General features: G+C 44.7%; 1 non-coding gene across 1 annotated transcript; it reads left to right on the top strand.

Moving 5' to 3' along the window:
* The first annotated feature begins 6,003 nt into the window (after positions 1-6,003).
* LOC114812726 lies at positions 6,004-6,141 on the top strand. The gene has a single exon (XR_003760377.1). It is a non-coding gene; the product is annotated as a small nucleolar RNA SNORA7 (small nucleolar RNA).
* The last annotated feature ends 228 nt before the right edge of the window (positions 6,142-6,369 follow it).

Below are 6,369 nucleotides of genomic sequence, written 5' to 3'. Positions count from 1 at the left end.
TTATTGGAACAGTATCATTCGCACATGTTATTCTAGATGACATCTTTCTTCAGAGGGAGCCATGTTGCTTCTGAGTACTGTATGCCAGGATTCTCTGCCTATCCGACTAGCAGCAGCCAAAATTCCCAGTAGTTCCGTAGCAGACTTGAAGTTGTGTTAGTAATTGCAACCACTGATCTAGCTGGGAACCAAAGGTGTATGATGGATTGACATGAGCCCTCCAGAATCGACTTTTAATGGCCAGAAACTAAGTATCTTTGTCTGGGTACATTTCTGACAACTTTGATGAGCATAGGGATATGGAGATGGAGCATTCTGATCAAGTATCCAAGGTGGCCTTCCTCCCACCATATATTTCACTTAATTCTTTAAAATGGTGCAGGTTAATGTGAAGGGGCTGGAAACAGGCTGTCAATCTGCCAACCAGGTTTGAAGCATCTCACGAAAATCGAATTGGCCTTTTGAGGTGAGCCGGCTTGTCTCTGTCATCGACTGACTGAGAACTCTAGGCTGGTCCAGGAATAGAGCACAATGACTGCCCCAAAATGGCAACAGTGAGATGCATCCTCTTCCCCTGTTTTGCTACATGATAAATGGAGTCTCATTCCCAAGGAGACAACAGCCTAGTTTTCTCCTGTTTGCAATGTCAATCACTGTGAGCCAGGTGCCATTAGGGAACCTCTGAGAGAAAGTGAAAATGTAGACGAGTCAGGTAAACCAAAAACAAAGAAGAAAGTGGAATTAGGGCCTCTGCACTGGTGAAGTATCTTCATCGGTGGATGAACACTGTCGGGAATAGATGTTAGCGCTGGCTGTAGACTCCCCATCAGGATGAGAGCAAAAAAAGAGGGTTCCCTTCAGCAGTTTCTCAGTCTTCTGTCTTTCTCATTGATGCAGCTGCTCTCCTTTCTTTCACCTTCCCTCCCCAGACTGCTTCCTTAAGTCTTTCCTAATGCTTTCCTGCAAGGACTTAACTTCTCTTTGCCTCAGTTACCGAATCTATAAAATGGGGAATAAGACTGCGTCCAACCTGCTTAGCTTGTACCTATTGCAGCACCTATTACAGTATTGGCACATAGCAAGTGTTTAACAGCTACAATGGAAAAAAGAAATTAAGGTTTGGTGTGCCCAGTACTGTGAAAATCCCAATTCCAGTCTTGAGCTAAGCCTAGATGTAAAGCCTCAATTGAGCACTTGGATCTGTGACCCTTGGACATTTGTTATTTGCCCCACCCCCAAGTCCACAGCACTTATGTACATATCTTTAAATTATATATAATGAATTACTTATTTACTCATATTGATGCCCATTTTCCCCTCTAGCCTGTAAGCTTGTTATGGACAGGTGACATGCCTGCTAATTCTGTTGTACTGTACTCTCCATAGCGCTAAGTACAATGCTCTGCACATAGAAAGTGCTCAATAAATACCACTGATTGATTGAACAAGGGCCAGCCCTTATTTTGGATGAACCCTCACTAGGCCCTAGTGAAATGCCTAGAGAAGCAGCATGGCCTAGCGGATCGAGTATGGGCCTGGAAGCCAGAAGAACCTGTGTGATCTGAGGCAAGTCATTTAAATTCTCTGTGCCTGTTACCTCATCTGTAAAATGGGGTAAGACTTTGAGCCCCATGTGGGACATCGACTGTGTGTAACCTGATTAACTTGTATCTAGCACTTAGTACGGTGCCTGGCACATAGAAAGCGCTGAACCAACACCATTAAAAAAAAAGCAATATCTTCAGAGGAGATCTCCTCCCTCTTCTCAAGTGCCACCCCCTCCACATGTGTTTCAGACCCCATTCCCTCCCACCTTATAAAAACTCTCGCCCCTTCCCTCCTCCCCTCCTAAACTTTCATTTTCAACTGCTCACTCTCCAAAGTCTTCTTCCCCTCTGCTTTCAAACATGGCCTTGTCTCCCCACTCCTAAAAAAACCCTCCCTTGACCCCACATCCCCCTCCAGTTATCGCCCCATCTCCCTCTTACCCTTCCTTTCCAAACTCCTGGAGCGAGTAGTCTATACTCTCTGCCTTGAATTCCTCTCCTCCAACTCTCTCCTGGACTCCCTCCACCTGGCTTCCATCCCCTCCACTCCACGGAAACCACCTTCTCAAAGGTTACCCATGACCTCCTTCTTGTCAATCCAATGACTTCTACTCCATCCTAATCCTCCTGATCTCTCAGCTGCCTTTGACACTGTGGACCGTCTCCTTCTACTCAATACTTTATCCAACTTTGGTTTCACGGACTCTGTCCTCTCCTGGTTCTCCTCATCTCTCTGGCCGTTCATTCTCAGTCTTCTTCGTGGGCTCCTCCTCCACCTCCCATCCCCTAACTATATAGTACATACATATATGTATATATATATGTACTACAGTGAGTGCTCAATAAATACGATTGAATGAATGAATACTAACTTTGCCATAATTTCCTGGATCCTAAACATCTTCCTGTCTCTGCTGACTAGTGGTTGACTCAGAATTGGCACCTCGACTAGGTATCAATCAATCAGTGCTATTTATTGAGTGCTTCCTATGTGCAGAGCACTGTACTAAGCACTTGGAAGAGTACAACATAGAGTAGCAGTCATATCACATGCCTCATTTCCAGCTTGTGCAACTCCTGACATGGAGAACTTCATCACCTTCTCAATCCCTCATGAACTCCTTAAGGGGTGGGATCGCATCTACTGACTCTATTGTATCGTACTTTCCCGATTGCCTAGAACAGTGCTATGCACATAGTAAATGCTCAGGAAATACCACTGATCGATTGATGGCCACCGAGATCAGCCAATGCTTTAAATTTCCACACAAAGGATGGGGAGGGTGTTTAAAACAGTGCTCTGCACACCGTAAGTACTCAATAAATATAACTGACTGACCCATTAGTTGGACACGTTTCAGAATCTGCTTGAGTGCATTGGATTTTAAGTGAGGCATGAATAGACTTGGTCGACTTGAACAAGGTAAAGTCAAGGAGAATTTGAGGGAGGAAGGGGGAAAAGAAGCAGGGAGAAGAGCAGGAGAGGGAAAGCTGAAAAGAAAGGAAAGCAAAGAGTTCTGTTGCTATATAAATGATAATTGTGTTATTTGTTGAGCGCTTACTATGTATCACAACTCCCCCCCCTCAAAAATCTCCAAGTGCTTGCTTATCCACCTTCATATCAAACAAAAATTCTTCACCATTAGCTTTAAAGCTCTCCATCACCTTTCTCCCTCCTACCTCACCTCACTTCTCTCCTTTCACAACCCAGCCCACACACTTCGCTCCTCTGGTGCTCACCTTCTCACTCTGCCTCAGTCTCGCATGTCTCATCGCCGACCCCTGGCCCTACCTCTAGCCTGAAATGCCCTCCCTCCTCAAATCTGCCAGACAACTGCTCTCCCTCTCTTCAAAGCCTTACTGAAGGCACATCTCCTCCAAGAGGCCTTCCCAGACTAAGCCTCACTTTTCCTCATCTTCCACTTCTGCATCACCCTGACTTGCTCCCTTTGCTTTTCCCCACAATACTTATGTATAGAGCTGTAATTTTATTTATTTATATTGATGTCTATTTGTACTGATATCTGCCTTGAGCTCGTTGACTGTGACTTGTTGTGTGAGCTGTGAGCTCACTGTGGGCAGGGATCATCTCTCTTTATTGCTGTATTGTATTTTCCCAAGCGCTTAGTACAGCACTCTGCACACAGTAAGCACTCAATAAACACCATTGAATGAATGAATGAATATCAAGTACCGTAGCCTCTGTCACTGCGCTGAGGTAGGTAGATTATCACCTTCCACATGTGGCTCCTAGTCTAATTAAGAGGAAGAACAGGTACTGAATCCCCATTTTACAGATGAGGGAACTGAGGCACAGAGAAGTTCAGTGACTTTCCAAAGGTCACACCACAGAAAAGTGGCAGAGCCAGGTCTAGAATCCAGGTCCTTTGACTCCCAAGCCTGTGCTCTTTCCATTAGATCATGCTGTTTCTATAAAATCCATGCTGTGCTCACACCTGGAATACTATGTACAGTTCTGGCTGCCAACTCATAGAAAAGACATAAGGGAGTTGGAGATGATAGAGATAAAGGAGGTCATGATGATCTCTGTTTTTTATTCTTTTTTTGTTAAGCACTTGCTATGTGTCAATCACTGTTCTAAGCCCTGGGATAGATACAAGCTAATCAGGTTGGACAAAATCCCTGTCCTACATGGGGCTCATAGGAGGGCGTAGGATTTAATTCCCCATTTTCCAGTTGAGCAAACTGAACTACAGAGAAGTTACGTGACTTGCCCAAGGTCACACACAGCAAGCAATTGGCAGAGCTGGGATTAGAACCCAGAGCCACTGACTCCCAGGCCCATGTTGTTTCCACTAGATTACCTTGTTTCTCAAGATAGAGCAGCTCCTGGAGAATGATAAATGACAAAGATTAGGACCCATGAGTTTGGGGAGGCAGAGACTAAGAGGAAATATGAGCCTACAAAATCATGAAGGGTGTGCACGCAGTTACCTTTCTCCAAATTCCACAGCTCTAGGACCAGGAAGCCACTATTGAAACTTGAAGATGATTGATTTGAAGCAAATAGTGGATGGTGGGAAAGCGCTGGCACAGTGGCCCAAAATAAGCCCAGTGATGGTCTTGCTTATATACCTCCTGCAGATTTGAAAGAGAGGTGGTATTCATAATCACAGTCATGATATTTAAGATTTTACTGTGTGCCAAGCCTTGTACTAAGTATTGGGGTAGATACAAGAAAGTCAGGTTGGACATAGTCCCTGCCCGACTGGGGGCTCACAGTCTAAAGGGGAAGGAGAAAAGGTATTTAATCCCTATTTTACAGATGAGGCAACTGGGGCTCAGTTTGAACTCATGTACAATGACTCCTGGGCTCATGTAATTTCCATAAGCCACATTATTTCCTCACTGGAGGGGTTTTTTTTCCTTTACCTGAAAAGAGGATACATAAAAATGACCAAGGAGGCATTTGTTACTGTTGGACTGATGGGCTGAAGCATGGCTCAGTGGGTCGAACATGGGCCTGGGAGTCAGAAGATCATGGTTTCTAATCCAAGCTCTGCCATTTGTTTGCTGTGTGGCCTTGGGTGAGTCACTTCACTTCTCTGTGCCTCAGATACCTCAACTGTAAGATGGGGGTTGAGACTGTGAGCCCTATCTGGGACAGGGAGTGCGTCCAACTTGATTTGCTTGTAACTGCCCCAGGGTTTAGTACAGTGCCTGGCACATAGTAAGTGTTTAACAAATACCATTATTATTATTACTGTTGTTAATAATAATGCTATTATTAAAAATAATAATAATAATATTAAACCATGCCATTTAACTCTCGTGCCCCAAACTGTTGAAAATTTTTCAAGCATTCATGCTGCTTCTGCTTGATAGGTAGGCTCTGGGAGAGAAACCCCTCCCTAAAAGTATTAGACCTTTCGATTGAAGGATTGTAATTCACAGCTATTTGGCTGCCTTTCGCAGTCACTGCCTCCTACCTCCTCTTCCCCCTACACACTAATATACACACACACACATACACACGCACAATTCAACTCTGTCCCAGAAAATGCAACATTTCATACTTTTGGCTAAAGGCAAGATGGCAACGAACTTAGAAGAATTTCACATCGGAAAGAATGTCACATTTAAAAACAGATGCGCCTTTTGTTCCCTTTGTTTCCAGCAAAGAGAAGTGATCTGGGTGAGACCATTTGTAGCCAGTGTCCCATTTCAAGGGAGTCTTCTTTGCTCCAAATTGATTCAAAAACCATATCTGATGGTCTTTCAAAAATCTCTGGAATGGTGGTATGAGCCCAGCAGTATTTTCCTGGAAACTAAAAGGCACTTGAGTCCAGAAAGAGCAGACAGTGGATAGAGCACAGGCCTGTGAGGCAGAAGGTCCTGGGTTCTAATTCTGACTCTGCCACACATCTGCTGTGTGACCTTGGGCAAGTTGCTTAATTCTCTGGGCCTCCGTTACCTCATCTGTGAAAAGGGTACTATCCTCTCAAGATCACACCCGGGGAGTTTTCAAAACTCTGCCAGTCTCAGCTCTGGGAGGGAGAGGCAAGCAGAGGCCAACCCCTTCCATTCCTAGCTTGGTCAGTGGCTAGCGAGTGAAAGGCAATCTGCAACAAGTCAAAACTCACCTGACACCCCCTTTTTTATAGTTTTGTTACATGCTTACTATGTGCCAGACACTGTACTAAGAACTGGGGTAGATACAAGCTAATCAGGTGGGATACAGTCCTTGTCCCACATGGCAAGCACAGTGTTAATTCCCATTTTACCGATGAAGTAACTGAGACACAGGAAAGTGGAGTGGTTTGCCTAAGGTCACACATCAGACAAGTGGTGGATCCAGGAT

Source organism: Ornithorhynchus anatinus, chromosome 5 (genome assembly GCF_004115215.2).
Source record: "Ornithorhynchus anatinus isolate Pmale09 chromosome 5, mOrnAna1.pri.v4, whole genome shotgun sequence".
NCBI lineage: Eukaryota > Metazoa > Chordata > Mammalia > Monotremata > Ornithorhynchidae > Ornithorhynchus > Ornithorhynchus anatinus.
Note: the sequence above shows the minus strand (reverse complement) of the source record. Positions and strands in the feature narration are given on the sequence as shown.